Below are 20,635 nucleotides of genomic sequence, written 5' to 3'. Positions count from 1 at the left end.
CTTCACAAAGATGATAATTCGGCTGTCATATCATATGAAGATCACTTACCATATTGTCTGACTACCGAAGATCAGAGCATACAGGATTCCCTTTCAGATTCTTCATATGTTTCATGTGCTGAAGTGTTTTTCCAAGAAGAGATCTGCTCATCCATTTGTTCGGAATTTTTTGAAGCCCATGAGCATACTTTTACCGAAGCACATGATGAAGGCAGATCAGAATTTGAAACAAAGGACACCTTGATCTTTCAGCAGGAGGTGGCAGTGGCAAATCTTTATGTTTTTCATGATCCTCTAGCAAGTTTGTTGCAGCCAGCAGTGATAGTGTTTATTGCAGTGTTCAGTGATGAAGGAGATCATGGTCAGCTATGTTTTTGGATGCCCAGTTACCACTATCTATTGTTGATCATGAGATCTGATCAGGAGAATCAATCAAGAAGGCATCTGCTTGATTGGTTGCATTGGCATTTTGATATAGTTTGATGTATATAGTCTTGTAAGAAACACCGGTGGTTGTCATCATGATTTCACATCTTGATGGACTGCTGCCCTTCTCTTGTTTTAGTTAAGTCAGTCATGAGTCATTTGTGTTTGGTCTGTTGAGTGAGTTTTTTCAAGTTATTTCAGTTTGCCATCGAGTCGGTTTGAGTCAAGCTTCAGTTAAGTTTCAGTCAATTTTCAGTCTAGTTTCCATTCAATAAATGTGTCAAAGTTTTGGGTCACATGTGTAAATATTGACTCCATTGCCCAATGATTGAAAAGCACTGGTCTGCTCTCCCAGAGGTCTAAGGTTCTTGGCACCTCCAAGGAGCTACCATCCCCATTGGAGCCAATGTTAGTGTCAGTCTTTCCAGCCTTCCTACAGTGATCAAATGTGCTCTTACAAAGTGATTTTGAAGTGTCAAGGTCAAATTTTGTCATTTCAGTGAGTCTTCAAGCAAAATTTGGTCACTAGGCATTAGGCCTAGGGTTTGCCCAAATGTCAGTCCATGTCATCATTCAGCCGAGCCTATCATCATTCAGAGGGTTTGCATTATCATGTCAGTGTCGAATGAGTCATTTCACACCTTGTTCATGCTTCAGTTGTGCCTTGGCAAGGTCATTTCCCTCTCTTAGGGTTTTGAAAGCCAATTTCTCTTGGATGGTCAAATCACTGGCAAAACTTGTTTCCTGATGTTCATACACCTTCCCCTATCCTTAAAATACCTTATCAAACACTTCCCATCCCTTAGATCCGCCAAATTCCTCATTTTTGCACAAACCCTAGTTTCTAGCTACAACCTGGCAATTTTCTAGGTTGGGCCTGTGTTTTGCCCTTTTGGACCCCTTCCCCTCACTCAATCACTGAGATTCCACTTTCCCCTGCTTCCTAACATCCCTCCCCACTCCCACAAATTTCCCCAATAATTTAGAAGCCCCCTATCCCCTTCATTTCGTTCCATTTCGACAAAATTCCTTGTTTCACACATCGGGACAAGTGACACTCAAAAGCTGTTTCTGAGCAATAAAATATGAATTTTTCAAAACTTAGAGATTTTTTTGTCCACAACATGCCAAGGAAGAAAACCCTCCTTCACGTTTTACACAGGTGTCATGGTTTGAGAGAAATATCAAGAATTCCGTTGCCTCAGGAGAATCAAAGACACCTCTGAAGTGACCTTTGGAAAATCAAGTTTTCTCCTAGCTGGGTTGGCCAAATGATTTTCTTGATGGATAAAATGATAAATAGACACAAATATATTTCCAATGAGCTATCATGAGCTGAATTTGGGGTTGAGGAAGGCATTCAAAAGTTGACTGCAACAGCACTCTTCTTTCAGGCAGCCTCATTTGGCACTTTTTGACCAGTCTTGGGAGATTTGATTTTTAACAGGTCAAATCAACTCCAAATTGAAAACTTCCACTTGGGTTGGAACGTAGACTCAAGTACCTTTCCAACGAGCTATCCTGCGCCTGATTCCGACACCGGGAAAGCCCTCAAACAAGGCTGTGAATGTGCGCTACCTGTTGAGAGGTGCGCTACCCGTTGAGAGGCTGCCCGCAGTGTTAATTTTGAACTGGCGCTACCCGTTGAGAGGTGCGCTACCCGTTGAGCTGTAAAAGCCAGAATCACCTCAAACTCACTCAAATATTCTTCAAATTTGCAAATTGGGTTGAGGTAGGCTCTATACATGTTGTTTGATGGGTTGATGATGGTTATGGGTCTACATGCTTGCGAGTATGCCTCCAAGAATACAAGGAAAAAAGATATTTGTAACTGTTTGTCAATGTGGGCAGAATGCTAGGGTTTTATGTTTGTTTCAAGGTTTTTTGGTCCCATTTGATTCCCTCCCTTGTTCCCCCTTTTCTTCACAAAGTCATGCTTATGTCTCTGCCCTTATTATTTGCAAAGAAATGTAAATTTCCCCCATGGCCTAATATGTAAACCCTATCCCTCCCCCAAGTCCAAAGAAGGTTGTCCGAGGCCCTCAAGAGGAAGAAGAAGACCAACCCACTCCGTATCTTGGCCGAGGCTTCTCTCACTCACCATGATACTCATTAGCCTCTTCCTAGCAGCTAGCACAAGAAATTTTGAAAGTTTTGAGGCATTTTTGCCATTTTTGGGAAATTCACAGGTTTTGGCCTTTTAACGAGTAGCACCCCGTGCGCTACCCTACATGGGGGCAACTCAGAACGGGAAAAACTCAGCATTTTTGGAATTGTCATGCAAAGTTACACCTACCTATGGATGGACTTCAGTTTTTATGGAGATTTGGGCTTCCAAAAGCTCAAAATACATGCAAATTTTGACTTTCTGCCCCTATTTTGAGTTGCAGAAATCTGTCTTGGGAGAATTGAGTTTTGAGGGGTCAAATGAACTCCAAATTCAAAACTTCTGGTGGGGTTGGAAAGAAGACTCGCAGACCTTTCCCATGAGCTAGCTTGCACCTGATTTGGACACCGGGAAGGCCCTCAAACAGGCCTCTCAATGTGCGCTACCCGTCAGGCACATGTGCGCTACATGTCAGGGAATTTTGCCTGTTTTGACCAGTTCGGCCAGAAAAACACTGTTTTCACTTGGTTTAATGTTTTGGGCATGTAAATGATGGATTTTTGTGTAATTTTTATGGCTCTATGATGCTTTTACTCTCCTTGATCACTTCTAGAAGATTCTTGAATGTAAATGGTAAAAATTTAATGCATGGATAGGTTTCCTAAGTTTTAGAGGCAAGTTGTTTTGACTGCCTAGGTTTTAGGGCTCAGTTTAGAATTGGTTGAAACAGCTCCTAGAAGGATGATCTCGACCCCTAGAGGCAAGGGAAGTGGTTGGCTTGCCTATATTATGTATTTTCTCAATCATTTTCATGGTTGGAGAGGTTGGACTCTTGAGGGAGAAGCTCCTATTGTATATTTTACTTGTATCTCTGCAATTTGAGGAAAGGGAAGACCAGGGTTTTGCAAACATCATTGAGATTCTTGTGGACTCTTCTGTTGATGGTGTGTTCTCTTATTGTAATTGTAAGTGTGTTTATGTGCTCCATCTCTTTCTTTACTGCATCTTATTAAACAAATGAAGTGATAAAGTTTGAATTCATGCTTGCCATGCTCAGCTTTCAAATTTGTTTAATGTTTATGTTTTCCACTGTCTAGAGAGGATTCAAAGTCATTGTTTGCCCTCTTTAGCTTTTATTTTTTCTTCTTTGATCATCCATCTCAGCTAAAGGCATCAGCACAAACTCCTACCTTGCCCCAAAGACCCACCTGCAAAAACTGAGCTCAATCCCCGCACCCTGAATCGCACTCCCTCCAATTGCCACCAAAAAACACCAAAAACTTTAAATCAACCCCCCTTATCAGTTTACTAGCCTAATATCAGTGTTCCTAATTGGTTCAGCTCATCCTATTGAAAGATCTACCGAGTTTGACCGGAGAGAGCCTTCTCATACCCCGTAGGGCTAGCTACGAGGTGAAATGGTTTGATGTTGCCTTGAAGGTTTACCTTCCTCAGCCTAGGGTGAAATCTCAAGTGCTAACACCATCAACCGTGATTATTATTTTTCCTTTATTAATTTTAATTATGTGGAATTCACCAGGGTTGTTACAGAACCCTCCCCCTTGGGGGAACACCGTCCTCGGTGTTCAAAAACACTTATAACCACAAGACTGTTGTAAGCAAAATATACTGTCGATGGAGCTTTATAACTTAGCTCATTGCAGTATTTACAATGATCAACCTGCTGAGAAGCAAACCAACATGAAAACATAACAAACATAACATCATAATTACATGACACCCATACTTCTTATTGGAGCTTTATATCCATATACATATGTACTTATAGTAACATCACCAAAACATATACCAACACCATACCAAAACTTCTTTTCCTCAAACGGAAAACAAGGAAGGATACATAGCCCGCATCTGATCCACCATCTCCCATGTAGCTTCATTGGGCCCAAACTGCTTCCATTGCACCTTAACTTGCTCGTTTGCTTGGTTTCGTAGCATGAGCACCTTTTTCTGCAATATACACTGAGGCTCTGGCTGGAATTTTCTATCTAGTTCCACCTGCAATACAGACTAGTCAATCACATGATTAGCATCTTTAACATACTTCTTAAGGAATGACACATGGAAAACATCATGGACTTTACTTGTCAGAGGTAGTGCAAGTCGATAGGATACTAGCCCAATCCTCTTAATGATACTGTAGGGTCCATAAAACCATGGTGCCAACTTGGAACATGATCCAATCAGTAAGTAGCTCTTCTTTGGTTTGATGTGCAAGTACACCTATTCCCAAACCTAGAAATCCTTGAACAATGTGTTCTGGTCTGCATAGCTCTTCTGCCTATTCTATGTTGCCTTCAAATCCTTCTTGATTACCTTCATTTCCTATTCCAGGTCTGCTAACATGTCCAATCTAATCAACACCTTGTTAACTGGATCACTCCAATTGATGGGAGTACTACAACTCCACCCATACAATGCCTCAAACAAACTCATCCTCAAGTATTCTCGATACCCATTGTTGTAAGCGAACTCTACTAGTGGAATATACTCTTCTCAATTTTGTTGTTGATGCATCACATACATCCTCAACATGTCCTCTAATATCCTATTGACCCTCTCTGTCTGTCCATCTGTCTATGGATGATAAGTTGTACTGAAGGCCAACTTTGTGCCCAAACCTGCAAACAACTCCTTCCAAAACTTGGAAGTGAACTTTGCATCCCTGTCTAACACAATCTTCTTCAGAACACCATGCAATCTGACCACATATCTGATGAATACCTGTGCTACATCGCTAGTTGAGAATGTAGACTTCACTGGAATGAAGTGCGCAACCTTCTTCAACCTGTCCACCACTACCATGATGGAATCATGTTGTCTCATTGTCCTCGAAAAACCTGTGATAAAGTCCATGGAAATGACCTACCATTTCCATTCTCGAACTGCAATCAGTTGTAGTAGTCGACCTGGATATTTACACTCTGCCTTCACATGTTGACAATCAAAACACCTAGCCACAAACTCTACTACATCCCTCTTTAGTTTCGGCCAATAATAGAATCTATTTACTATTGCTAGTGTCTTCTAATAACCTGGGTGACGTGAATATGGTTTCACATGAAACTCCCTCAATATCATCTTCTAAGCTCACTACTGTCTGGCACATTTATCTTGTCTCTGAATCTGACCAGTCCATCCGCTGTAAGACAATAATCCACATCCTATGCACTTGCACCTGTAGTTTTACCTGTACCACTACATGTAACTGTACCTATACCTATATCTATAATTGTACCTATACTATCACCTGTACCCATACCAATACTCTATTGTAACCTGTGCATAATCTCCATATATCTGACATCCTGTTGATTTGCCTGCAAGATCCTATAATGTAAGTCTGTCCCAGAGGAGATCATAGCTACTAAGTGATTTACATGTATCCACCTACTAAGAGCAACTGCCATTATGTTCTCTTTACCTTTGATATACCTAGGCTCAAAATCGAACTAACTAATTGTATCTAACCACCGAGCCTACCTACCATTCAAATTCAGTTGGTCAAATAGATACCGCAAACCACTATGATCACTCATCAATGTAAATCTCCTGCCCAGAAGATAGTATCTTCACATATTTAACACATGTATAATCACTCCCAACTTAAGATTATGTGTGGGGTAGTTCTACTCATGCTCATTCGGTTTTTGGACTCATAACATACCACCTGTCCACCTTGCATAAGGACTCCACCAAGCCCTTTCTTGCAAGAATTTGTGCATACCACAAACTCTTTGTCTGGATTTGTAATCTTTAACACTAGTGGATGTGTCAAAAACTGCTTAATATGCTCAAAAATAGCCTCACAATCCTCTTTCCATTTGAACTTCTTACCTTACCTCTGTAATGATGTAATAGGATAATAAATATGTGAGAAGTTCTTAATGAACCTCCAGTAATAACCCGTCAACCCTATGAAAGATCTCACCTCATCTACATTCTTAGGAACTACCCACTCCATGATGGCCCTTATCTTTTATGGATCTATTGCAATGCCCTCCTTGGAGACAACATTTCCCAAGTAATGTACCTCAGTTTGAAAGAAACTACACTTGCTGAGCTTAACATACAATTGATGCTCTCTCAACAACCTCAACACTGCTGCTAAATGCTCGGCATGCTCTTCCTCATTTTTAGAATATACAAATATGTCATCAATGAACACAATAACAAACTTATCCAAATACGGATGCAACACACTATTCATCAAGCACATAAATATAGTTGGAGCATTAGTCAAACCAAATGGAACTACAACAAACTCATAATGCCCATACCTGGTCCGAAAATTTGTCTTGTAAATGTCCTCCTCTTTGATGCATATCTAATGATATCTGGATCTTAGATCAATCTTCGAGAACACTATTTCTCCCTTCAATTCATCGAACAAGCCATCAATCCTCAGCAACAGATACCTATTCTTGATGGTCACCTTTTTCAACTTCCTGTAGTCAATGCATAATCGGATAGTTCCATCTTTCTTCTTCACGAATAATACTAGTGCACCCTAAGGTGATACACTTGGTCTAATGTATCCCTTGTCCAACATTTCGCTCAACTTTAGCTTCAACTCTACCAACTCAGGTGTACTCATCCTGTAAGGTGCCTTTGATGTCGAAGTTGCTCCTGACACCAACTCAATGGAAAATTCTACCTCCATGTGAGGTGGAAAATCTGAAATATCCTCAGTAAATATATCCTTGAACTGATGTAAAACTGGGTACCTTCTCAAGACATTTGCATCCTCAACTTCCTTACTTTGTCACTAGAAATGTGTACTGCAACTAACACACACCATTTCCTGCGACTACACTTTTCTTGCATAGTTGTTATTATCCTAACTAATGTGGATTTCTTCTTTCCTTATAAGACTCTTGGTTCCCCATTTGTTGAGAAATGGCAACAAGAAATTCCAGTTTAATTTGTCCTTGAATTAAACTAAGAATTAAAATTGAATTCTATTCTCATAGCAACTTGTAAATAGTTAATTAAGTTTAATTAACTTAATTAGCTTAGGACTTTCTAGTCAGAATTATTTTTGTAGTCATGTATATGTTATCCCTAAGTTTTAGGGGTCCAGTATGAGTTTAAATCGAGTTGGAAATTAGATCACTCAGTTTACTGAGTTAAGTTCAGTTAAATTCGTTCCAAATTGTTTGTGGAACTAATAGAGAGTTAACCATCAGTTGGTGCACTAGTGCATCCACAAGTGTCACTCTAGTTAACTAAAGATTCCCTCATCAAAAACTCATGCATGTCGATTCTGAGAAAGACCTAGTTGAGACTAGAGTGTAGGGACAATATACTGTTAGTTATATTATTTACTAGAGTGTAAATATCATGCATGCATAAGAGATTGACCCTATGTTTGGATTGCGCAGTTTTGGAAGCATGAATTCCCTTTAAATACAAGCTATTCATCTTAGGAATTACACAAGAGATTAGGGGCTTGGAGAGATGCAGAATTGGCTAAGTGTTGGCCAAGAGCTAGCTTGTGAGCTAAGAGAGTTGAGCATACTTGTGCAGAATTGTTCTAGTGAGAAAAAGCTTTGTATCTTCACTCATATTTCTAATATACGCAATATAGATAGTAGGGTTTTGAGCAGTGGCTTCCCCCAAATACATCTTTGGTTATGTGCCATTGATTTATCTTCTTCTTGTTCATATTGTTTTCATCGATCTATTGACTTCTGCTGGTTGAAAGTAGAAGTATATTATTGTCCTGTTCTTTAGTACATTACATGAGCTTGTGAATCTACAGGAAATTCTACATGGTATTGAAGCTGAGAACAATATACTAGAGGAGATTTCGAAGTTTTGAGTTTAAGGTTACAAGTGAAATTCGAATTTGCAATACATACTTCATGATCGGCATATGGCATTCTACGGTTTACGGCTCAAGTATGCCTTGGAAGGTAGCTCAAATTTTATAGCCTAGAGGGATAGAATGGAGGTTGTGCTAGAGGATAATGGCTTGAAGGAATTCGTTGATCAAGAAATTCCTAAGCTAACAGCATTGGATGCACAGAATTTGGCCGAATGGAAGAAGTGTGTGGCGAAGGCGAGGTAGATAATCCTTGAGGGAGTTCAAGACCACATTGTCTCGAGTCTCCATGGCAAGGAAACTCCATATGTTATGTGGAAAACATTGACAGAATTATATCAAAACAACAGTGACCAAAGGAAATTGGCATTGAAGGACAAAATTCGAAAAATCAAAATGGATAAAGGCAAGACAATTCCAAAATACTTGACAAAGTCCACTCAGTGTCATGATGAACTTGGAAGTGTTCGAATCATGGTTTCCGAGGATTATATGGTGATGCTTGCTCTTCTAGGACTCCCAAAGAGTTGGCATAGTTATCAGGACTCTGCCAATGGTCGGGAGAAGTTGCCGGATTGAGAACACCTGTGGTCGGATTTGATGCAGGAGGAGATCAGGAGAAACACCAGGGATGGATCTTCATCAAAGACTAATGATGAAGAGAACTGTGCCTTAGTGATTAAGGAGAAGAAGGGGAAAGGGAAATATTTCCATTGCAAATTGGATTCTTATCATAGAGGTAAGAAGAAAGACATGACGAAAGTTAAGTGCTTTCATTGTCATGAGTTAGGCCATTTTGCTACAAATTGTCCACTCAAAAAGTCCAAGAAGAAGTCCTCAGGAGGAGCGATAGGTGAGGATTTGGCCTCTCAATTCAAATTGGACTTTTCCCTCATTGCATGCATGGTGTCATAAATGATGGGAAGTGTATGGTACTTAGACATTGGAGTTTCATTCCAGATGAATGGCGAGAGAGAGTTATTCAATGACCTGGAGGAGAAAGATCTCCAGATGCATATCGAGATGGGTGATGATGGGAAGTATAGTGTTACCGGATTGGGCATGATTAATTTTCAAAGGGAGCATGTGGCTCCACTAACCTTGAAGAATGTTATGTATGTGTTCGGTCTGAAGTAGAACTTGGTGCATGTTGCCATGCTTGAGGATAGAGGCTATGATGTGATCTTCTCGAAAGGAAAGGAATTCCTTCGACACACAGTCATGGGTCAAATAAAGAAGATAGGGATTCGAGTGAAGAATCTCTATAAGATGGAGGTAGAGGAGTGTGTTGCTTTGAGCACAAAATTAGAAAGGGTTTAGAGTCGAGATGTTGGCAAGTTGTGGCACAAGAAATTGGACCACTTCCATCATGGGGCTTTGAAGATATTGCAGTAGATCTCTTTCGGTCTTCCCAAAGGTACGCTTGAGCAAGTTGATACATGCTAGGGGTGTACTTTGGGAAAATACACAAAGTATTCCTTTCATGATAGAGACATTCAATGATCCGAATTGGAACCTAAACACTCTCTAAGTTTTCATAAACTCTTTCAAATTATGCCAAACAGATTTAAGTCTTAGAAAGATCAAGCTATCAGAAGGAATCCTTGTGATAGTTGCAATTGTGATTAGCGCGGAGCAATGAGGACCCTCGGTCGAGCGCACAAACCGTTGGCCCATGGTAAACCAAAGGCTAATTCAAGAAACGGGGGTGGTTTCTGATATGCGATTAGCACTATCTCAAGGTGTCTCCCTCAGTGAAGGAAAGCCCCGAAGTGCCCGGACCCAAAATGGCTATGTAATGCAGAAAAGTAACAAATTCGGTTTCGTGGATTCCACAAAACCGGCAGGATATCGGAAGGCCTCGAGGTGGTAAGCAGTTTTGGCTGAGTCTTGCCTGATGCCACACACTGAGTGACACGCATCCGGTGGAAGAGAGAGAAAATCGCTTAGATCAGACGGGTAAACGACATGCTACTTACCCGCCCAATATGAACGACAACCGTAGGATCTGGGGGGCCCAGATCAGCGGCGGAGGCAGTCCTGATAAATGACCGGATTTGACAAGGTTGTAAAGCAAGATTACATGGGATTTGAAGTCCGACGTGGACGATGAGTTGGCAAAAGATTCGTGTTTCACAGGAATCTTGGAGAAAATGGAAATAACGATCATTCAAATGTGTCCAAGGAACCTGACACACTCACCCGTTGCAGAATAGGTGGCCACCTCCCTATGAAGCATTACACAGTGATGATGATGTAGAACAGGGGAGTTCGAACAGACAGAGGAAGGAAAACCAGAACGACGGGAAGCAGAAACAAATCAACAGAAAGCATACTGGCTTTAAAGCCACGAGCTGACAGAGACAGAGCAAGCAGAGAAGCAGAAAAGTAGGAAAGAGAGTTAGTTAAGAGCAAAGAGAAGAAGTCGAGCTGACCTGAGGGCAGCATCGAGCCAGAGAGAGCAAGAGAGATTCAGAGAGTCTGTGCACTCCAGAGAAAGCTTGAGAGGTTCAAGCGAGCTCCTCGGCATCGGCCCGTCATGTATGAGTTTCAGATTGGGCTCATACTACTATGACCAGTAGAGGTCAGGTACCAGTAAGGATAGTCTATGTACTCAAATCCTACTGATTCATATCTGTTGAGTGAGACTCAAATTGAGCTCATTGTTGTAAAGAAACTCTGCTTTGAAAACATAATAGAGAGGCCACCACTGAAGGCTAGACCGGGAGACGTAGCCCAGGAGTATTGGGTGAACTCCTTATTAAACTTGTTGTGTTTACATGTTTGGCTGTTGTGTTTACATGTTTGACTGTTATGTTTTCTCTAAACTGTTTTAGTGTCTGTGTATTTTGCAATCTTATCGATCCGTTGCATAAAATAACATAGGCACATCCATGCACATGAGTCTGTAATACCTTTAATTCTTTGTCCTGGATAAATTCCAGATCAAGTGGTATCAGAGCTCCAGTTTACTACGGTTAGACAAGCTTGTGTTTGATTTTGTTGTTGAATGCTAACTAGATCAAAGCTTAAATTAGGAGAAGGAGAGTTGGTTGAAACTAACCCTGAAATTGGAAGAGTCTATCCTAAGAGGAAAATGTCAGAAGAAACTCCCTTGGAATCAGACCCTCAGTTCATGGATAGTTTCATGACCATGAGAGCCATGGTAGAGGAAATGTATAGAGAATTTAAGAAAGGTAGAGAGGAAGATTCATCAAAATCCAAACAAGATAAAGGAGCAGAAGAATCTTTCCTCCATGACCACTCTAAAGGCAAAGGGAAAGAAGAAAAACTTCCCACACTTCCTAGTAGCCCTAAAAACAAAAAGAAAACATCTTTGATTAAATTAGATGTTAAATTTGATTTACCAATATATGATGGAGAGTTGAATGCAGAGAAGTTGGATAATTGGATTAGACAGTTTGATGTTTATTGCAGAGTGTAGAGCATTGATTCAGATAGTAGTAAGATTCAGCTGGCCAGCCTATGCCTTGGAGGCACTACCTTGGTATGGTGGGAAGGCAGGACACAAGCTGACATGAAGAAGCATGGTAAGATTCTTTCTATCTAGAGTGAATTTGTTTCTACAATTAAAAAGCAATTCTATCCACTAGCCTATATGCAGCAAGCCATGATGAGCTGGCAAACTCTTTGACAATTGAAAGGGAAAAGTGTACAAAGTTACACTCAAGAATTTAGGAAAAGAGATTTGATTCTAGGAATTTCTTTAGACTCACCTGAAACTCTGTTGAAGTATATAGGTGGTCTACACAGCTACTTAAGACACACAATTCTCATGTTTAATCCCACTAGCATAGATGAGGTATCTGTTCAAGCTACACATCTAGAGGCTAGAGGAAAGAATGTGAACCCAAAAGTTGGGGGATCATCAAAACCCATTGCAAGCAAGAATAAGGAGAAAAGAAAACAGAAATGGAAAGAGAGGAAGACCAATACTGTACAAAAGACCAAGTCTTCATGCACTCACTATAAGAAGGATGGGCATGATGATGAACACTACTAGATCCTGCATCCGAAGCTGAGACCCAAGAAGTTCGAGGGCAAGAAGAAGAAGACTGTTGCAGCTATTCAAAAGGATTTGGGGTCAGACTCAGGAGATGAAACAACAATCGCAGCCACAAGTATAAAAGGTAAAAATTTTGAAGCATCTACTAGTAATTCTGCACAATCTACTGATAATGAAGAAAATGAGAGGAAAAGACATGAGCTTTTTAATATTAGAGTTGTTTCCAAGCATCAAAAGATTGATACTTTGTTTGATAGTGGCTCACAAGTAAATTTAATTTATGAAGCAATTGTAAAGAAACTAACCACACCTCACAAAAATCCATATCCATTAGGTTGGTTATGTGATAAAGCATAGCTACAAGTGACTCGGCAATGTAAACTTAGGTTTTCTTTTGGGTTAGGATTTGTAGATGAGGTTGAGTTAGATATAGTTCCTTTGGATATATGTGGAATTGTTTTAGGAAGTCCTTACTTGTATGATAGAAAAGTTGTTTTCTATAGAGCTGAAAACAAGTATCAACTCATTAAAAATGGAATCGAATATATTGTAAGAGCTCACAAACTCAAGAATAATTATACTCTCATAAAATCAGGGCAGATGAAGAGAATTGTAAATTTGTGCAAACAATTTTTACTGATGGTTGTAAAGGAAAAGAAACTTGATAAAACCAATGTATTTGAGGGTTGTAATGCTAAATAGCAAGCTGATTTAGAAGAAGTTGTTTCAAAATATGATATATTGTTTCAAGAACCTAAAGGTCTGCCACCCAAAAAGGAAATAGTACATGATATTAGTTTGCAGCAAGATGCTCCATTGCCTAACATCGGAATGTACAAGTTGTTCGCTTTAGAGAATGCAAAAATCAAGAAGCAGGTACAGGAGTTGCTCGAGAAGACGTTCATCAGACCTAGCACATCACCATGTGGGTCTCCAATTGTCTTGGTGAGAAAGAAAGATGGCTCATGGAGAATGTGCATTGATTACCGAGCACTGAATAAGATAACGATCAAAAATCGTTATCCCCTTCCTCACATAGATGATCTATTGGATCAATTAAAGGAAGCTGTTTATTTTTCCAAGTTGGACTTGCATAGTGGCTATCATCAGGTCAGAGTTGTAGAGCAAGATGCATGGAAGACTACTTTCAAAACAAAGCAGGGATTGTATGAGTGGTTGGTTATGCCTTTTGGCTTAACTAATGCTCCTGCTACTTTCATGAGAATAATGAATGATGTACTCAGACCTTTTCTTGATGATTTTTTCATTGTATATTTGGATGACATTCTTATATTTAGTAAAACATGGGAAGAACATTTAAAGCATGTCAAGCAGACTCTAGATGTTTTGAAGAAAGAGAATCTTTATGTTAAGCTCTCAAAATGTGAATTTGGCAAAACATCTTTGAATTATTTGGGTCATATTGTAGGGGGTGGTGAATTGAAGATAGATCCCTCTAAGGTTGCAGTCATTGTAAACTGGCCTAAACCCAAATCTGCTATAGAAGTTAGAAGCTTCTTAGGAGCAGCACAGTATTGGAGAAAGTTTATTTCTAACTTTTCCTTAATTGCAGCTCCCTTACATGCTTTAACAGGATTGAACAAGGTGTTTCAGTGGGGAGGCAAACAGCAGAAAGCCTTCGACACCTTAAAAGAAAAGATTAGTACAACACTAGTACTAGCACTGCTCGATCTTCAAAGACCATTTGAGATTGAAATGGATGCCAGTAACTATGCCATGGGAGCAATGTTGATGCAACACGATAAACCCATATGTTATCATTCTAAGACATTTAATTCTGCAGTAGTTAACTATCCCACATATGATAAAGAATTGTATGCATTAGTACAAAGTGCGAAAAAGTGGAAACATTATTTAATAGGCAAAGAGATAGTTATACACACTAATCATCAACCACTTCAATATTTGCACTCACAAACTAAGTTGCAGCAATCAAGACATTATAGGTGGATGGGTTTTCTACAACGGTTTCATCTTGTCATTAGATATAAAAAGGGCATACATAATAAAGTTGCAGATATGTTGTCCAGACCAATCATAAATGCATCCACTATACTTAAGCATAATTCATTATTGCATGAAAGCTACATTGAACAGTATGCTCAAGATATAGATTTTAAAGATGTATATGTAACTTTAAGTCATGGAAAACAAATAGAAGAATTGGATTATCGTGTTAAGGACCAACTCTTGTATCATTTGGGAAAGTTATGTATTCCTCAAATAGAAAGAGTAAAGATAATTCGAGAAGCACACACTTCTCTAATATCAGGTCACTTTGGTGTAAGTAAAACAGTTGCACAGCTGCAAGGATTTTGTTATTGGTCAAAAATGAATGAGACAGTTTCTAGATATGTAAGAGGGTGTACCATGTGTGCTAAAAGCAAGCCCAGCAATAGAAAACTAGGCTTGTACACTCCACTACCAGTTCCTTCTCACCCTTGGGAAAGTGTTTCCATGGACTTTGTTGGAGGACTGCCTAAATCTAGGAAAGGTCATGACTATTCATATGTTGTTGTGGATAGGTTCAGCAAAATGTGTATTTTAATACCTTGTAACAAATAGATTACCACTGAACAAACTACAAAGTTGTTCTTTAGCATGTATGGTTTCATTTTGGATTACCCACTTCCATTATATCTAATCGAGATACCCGATTTGTTGGGAAATTTTGGTCAAGTCTGTGGGAATTGATGGACACCACACTGAAGAAAAGCACAAATTTTCATCCGCAAACATATGGCCAAACAGAGGTAGTCAACAGGACAGTGATCCAGTTGCTCAGAGGCTATTGCAGCAAGCATCCCAGACTTTGGGATGAACATTTATGTTATGTGCAACATGCTTACAACCGAGCTAAAAATTCTTCTACACAAAGATCTCCTTTTGAGACCCGTTTTGGTTTCACACCAAGGTCTCCCTTGGATTTTGTCTTTGGTAAAGACATAGCGGTTGATGGACACAGTGATGTGGACAAGGCAACCAAGTTCATCGAACAAATCCAAGAGATTCACTAGGCAGTACAGGAACAGTTGGAAAAGAGCCAAGCCAAGTACAAGGCAAGGCATGACAAGCATCGGATGGAGCATAATTTCCAAGTTGGTGATCAAGTCTGGCTATATATCAACAAAGACAGAATGCAAGGTGAAGGTAAGACGCTGAACCCAATAAGGTATGGACCTTTCAAGATACTTGAGAAAATTGGTGAGAATGCTTTTCGCCTTGATTTACCAACTTACATGCACATCTACTCAGTTGTTAATGCAGACAGCTTGAGACTATTTGAACCTTCATTGATTGAAGATCCCGAAGAGCAGAGTCAGTTGCCTTCTATTGATGATTTGTTACCTGAATATCTTAATGAATTGCAGGAAGATACAGTTCTGGACAGGAAGGTGAGAACTACGCGTAGAGGGGATGTTGAGTACCTGAGGATTGGACTCAAAGGTTCAAAGCCAAGCAGTGCGAAATGGATAGAAATTGGGCAAGCAAGGAATCTGTACCCTCACTTGATTGATGCTTAAAAATAAACTTTTGGTGGTCCAAAAGCTTTTTCAGTGGGAAGGCCGTGATCCGAATTGGATCCTAAACACTCTCTAAGTTTTCATAAACTCGTTCAAATTATGCCAAACAGATTCAAGTCTTAGAAAGATCAAGCTATCAGAAGGAATCCTCGTGACAGTTGCAATTGTGATTAGTGCGGAGCAATGAGGACCCTCGATCGAGTGCGAAAACCGTTGGCCCATGGTAACACGCACTGGCACAAATTACCAAAACCAAAGCCTAATTGGGTATTGCAGGGCATCCCCCTCAGTGAAGGAAAGCCCTGAAGTTCTTGGACCTGAAATGGCTATGTAATGTGGAAAAGTAACAAATTCAGTTTTGTGGATTCCATAAAACTGGCAAGATATTGGAAGGCCTCGAGGTGGTAAGCAGTTTTGACCGAGTCCCGCCCGATGCCACACACTGAGTGACATGCATCTGGTGGAAGAGAGAGAAAACCGCTCACATCGGACGGGTAAACGTCATGCTACTTACCCGCCTGATATGAACGACAATCGTAGGATCTGGGGGGCCCAGATCAACGGTGGAGGCACATCCCGATAAATGACCGGATTTGACAAGGTTGTAAAGCAAGATTACATGGGATTTGAAGTTCGACGTGGACGATGAGTTGGAAAAAGATTTGTGTTTCGCGGGCATCTTGGAGCAAACGGAAATAACGATCGTTCAAATGTGTCCAAGGAACCTAACACACTCACCCATTGCAGAATAGGTGGCCACCTCCCTGTGAAGCGTTACACAGTGATGATGACACAGAACAGGGGAGTTCGAACGGACAGAGGAAGGAAAACCAGAATGCTGGGAAGCAGAAACGAACCGACAGAAAGAAGACTGGCTTTAAAGCCATGAGCTGACAGAGACAGAGCAAGCAGAGAAGCAGAAAAGCAGGAAAGAGAGTTAGTTAAGAGCAGAGAGAAGAAGTCGAGCTGACTTGAGGGAAGCATCGATCCAGACAGAGCCAAAGAGAGTCAGAGAGTCTGTGCACTCCAGAGAAAGCTTGAGAGGTTCAAGCGAGCTCCTCGGCATAGGCCTATCATGTATGAGTTTCAGATTGGGCTCATACTACTGTGACCAGTAGAGGTCAAGTACCAGTAAGGAGAGTTTGTGTACTCAAATCCTACTGATTCATATCTGTTGAGTGAGACTCAAATTAAGCTCACTGTTGTAAAGAAACTCTGCTTTGAAAAAATAATAGAGAGTCCACCACTGAAGGTTGGACCAGGAGACGTAGCCCAAGAATATTGGGTGAACTCCTTATTAAACTTGTTGTGTTTACATGTTTTCCTGTTATGTTTTCTCTAAACTACTTCAATGTCTGTGTATTTTGCAATCTTATCGATCCGTTGCATAAAATAACATAGGCACATCCATGCACATGAGTCTGTAATACCTTTAATTCTTTGTCCTGGATAAATTCCAGATCATTCTAGCATAGGCTATTCTAGAGCGAGTCCATTCAGACGTGTGTGGACCATTCTCAACAGCATCCATGGCTATTCATCTAGAAAAATGATCAAGCTTTCACAAAGTTTTGTGATTTTAAAGCATTGGTGGAGAAAGAGTTGGGAAAGAAGGTTAAATTTCTACGGAGTGATAACGGTGGTGAGTATGTCTCACATGAGTTTAATAAATTCTGTGCAACAGAAGGGATTAAACGGGTGTTGACATCGCCCCATAACCCTCAGCAGAATGGGGTGGCCGAGAAGAAGAACACAAGCATAGTAGGGGCAGGAAGGGTGATGTTGCATGATCAAGGCCTACCACTACACTTGTGGGTTGAGGCATGCAACACAACGGTTTATGTTCAGGACCGTAGCCCACATCAGATACTTGAGATGAAGACACCAGAGGAGGCTTATTCTAGTAAGAGGCCAGATGTTGGTCACTTCAGGATTTTTTGGTCATCGATATGTTTTCATGTGACAAAATATGCACGGAAGAAGCTTGAGCCGACAACAAAGTTGGGGATATTTGTGGGGTACACGAAAACACCTCACAACTATCAGGTGTACTTGTTGACCAAGAAGATGACAGTAGTTCACAGGGATGTCAGATTCGAAGAGGAGAATGCCATGCGAGTTTCCCTTGAGAGGGAGCTTGAGCTACATGTGGATGAGGAGCTTTTAGCTATCAGATTGATGTGGAGTAGCCACATGCAGAGGAACTGGGAGTGGAGACATCTACTCAGGTAGAGTCTTCCAGAGAGGCTGACAGATTTTTGGATGATGCACAGGAGAATGTGGGAGCACCCACTTCTCAGCGCAGGCAGAGGAGGTCACCTGAGAGGCACATTGGATACATGGCTCTTATCAACAAATGTGTTGTAATAGAGCCATCTTCCTTTAAGGAAGTAGTGCAGCAGCCAGTTTCGGTTGATGCCATGGTGGAGGAGTATGACTCCATAGTTCGTAATAGTGTTTGGGATGTGGTCCTGAGACCGGAGGACAAGTCAGTGGTGAGCTCCTGTTTGCTTTACAAGGTAAAGAAAGCTGCAGATGGTAGTGTGGAGAAGCATAAGGCTATATCTTTGGCCCATGGCTTTTCACAGGTAGAGGGAATTGACTATGATGAGACCTTTGCTCCTGTTGCAAGGTATCGTCGATCAGATCTATATCGACACTACCAGAATAGATGAGTTGGAAGATACATCATATGGATGTAAAGACAACCTTCCTGAATGGCATGATTGAGGAAGAGGTGTACATAGAGAAGCCTTAAGGTTTTGAGACCTTTGACCATGAGTCACGTGTGTCGGCTCAAGAGAGAATTGTATGGGCTGAAGCAAGCACCTTGTTCTTGGTACACCAGGATAGATAGATACTTCACTGGGTTAGGCTTCACAAAGAGTGAAGCGGATGCGAACCCGTACCACATAGTGGTGGAAGGTAAATTTTTGATCATTGTACTTTATGTTGATGCTCTCATACTGACAGGTGATGGTCAGTTGATCAAGTCTTGCAAGGAGAACCTTGCAAGAGAGTTTAAGATGAAGGACATAGGGCTCATGCATTACTTTCTTGGCATGGAGGTATGGAAGAGAGATGGGGAGTTCTTTGTGTCTCAGGGCAAGCATGCCAAGGAGATACTCAGGAGATTCTGCATGGAGAGCAGCAAAGCTATGTAGACTCTTGTAGCAGGTAACTGGAGGAAGGAGGATGTTACTTCAGGGGAAGTAGTGGAAGCTACTGTTTATAGGTAGCTTGTGGGTTCACTCATGCACTTGGTGAACACACGATCGGATATATGCTATGAAGTTAACCATCTTAGTCAAGCGATGGTTAGAACTACCAAGCTATATTGGAAGGCAGCAGAGCATGTGTTGAGATACCTCAGGGGCACTTCTCAATATGGATTATGGTACAAACGGACAGAGGGAGTGAAGCTTCAAGGCTTCACCGATGCATATTGGGTAGGGATTCCATCTGACAGGAAGAGCACATCAGGAGGGATATTCACTATTGGGTCAGCGACAGTTTCTTGGTATAGCAGGAAACAAAGATCAGTTGCACTTAGTTCAGCAGAGGCAGAGTACGTGGCTGTGAGTCAGGAAACATTTGAGGCCATCTGGATGAGGAAGATATTGGTTGGTTTGTTTGGTCAGCAGATGGATCCAACTGTGGTTTACTGTGATAATCAGAGTTGTATCAAACTCTTTGAAAATCTAGTTTTTCATGATCGGTACAAGCATATTGATATTGGATATCATCATCCTAGAGATTTTGTATTGAAGCGGGTTATGTTGTTAGATTACATTCCCACGGAGGAGCAAGATGCTGACATTTTGACTAAGGAATTGTTAATATGTAAATTTGAGTTTCACATAGACGAGATCGGGGTAGACGATAATCCCTATCTTGTTGAGAGGGAGTGTTGAGAAATGGCAACAAGAAATTCCAGTTTAATTTTTCCTTGAACTAAACTAAGAATTAAAATCAAATTATATTCTCATAGCAACTTGTATATAGTTAATTAAGTTTAATTAACTTAATTAGCTTAGGAATTTCTAGTCGGAATTCTTTATGTAGTCATGTATATGTTATCCCTATGTTTTAGGGGTCCAGTATGAGTTTAAATTGAGTTGGAAATTAATCACTCAGTTTACTGAGTTAAGTTTAGTTAAATTAGTTCCAAACTATTTGTGGAACTAATAGAGAGTTAACAATTAGTTGGTGCACTAGTGCATCCACAAATGTCACTCTAGTTAACTGAAGATCCCCTCATCAAAAACTCATGCATGTCGATTCTGAGAAAGACCTAGTTGAGACTAGAGTGAAGGGATAGTATACTATCGGTTGTATTATTTACTAGAGTGTAAATATCATGCATGCATAAGAGATTGATCCAATGTTTGGATTGTGCAGTTTTGGAAGCATGACTTCCCTTTAAATACGGGCTATTAATCCTAGTAATTACACAAAAGATTAGGGGGTTGGAGAGCTGCAGAATTGGCTAAGTGTTGGCTAAGAGCTAGCTTGTCAGCTGAGAGAGTTGAGCATACTTGTGCGAAATTGTTGTAGTGAGAACAAGTTTTGTATCTTCACTCATATTTATGATATATGCAATACAGATAGTAGGGTTTTGAGCAGCGTCTTTCCCCAGATACATCCTTTTTTATGTGCCATTGATTTATCTTCTTCTTGTT

This window comes from Pinus tabuliformis, chromosome 6 (assembly GCF_031772625.1).
Source record: "Pinus tabuliformis cultivar Carrire ecotype Pingquan chromosome 6, CPIR1, whole genome shotgun sequence".
Taxonomy (NCBI): Eukaryota; Viridiplantae; Streptophyta; class Pinopsida; order Pinales; family Pinaceae; genus Pinus; species Pinus tabuliformis.
This window is presented reverse-complemented; position numbering follows the sequence as displayed.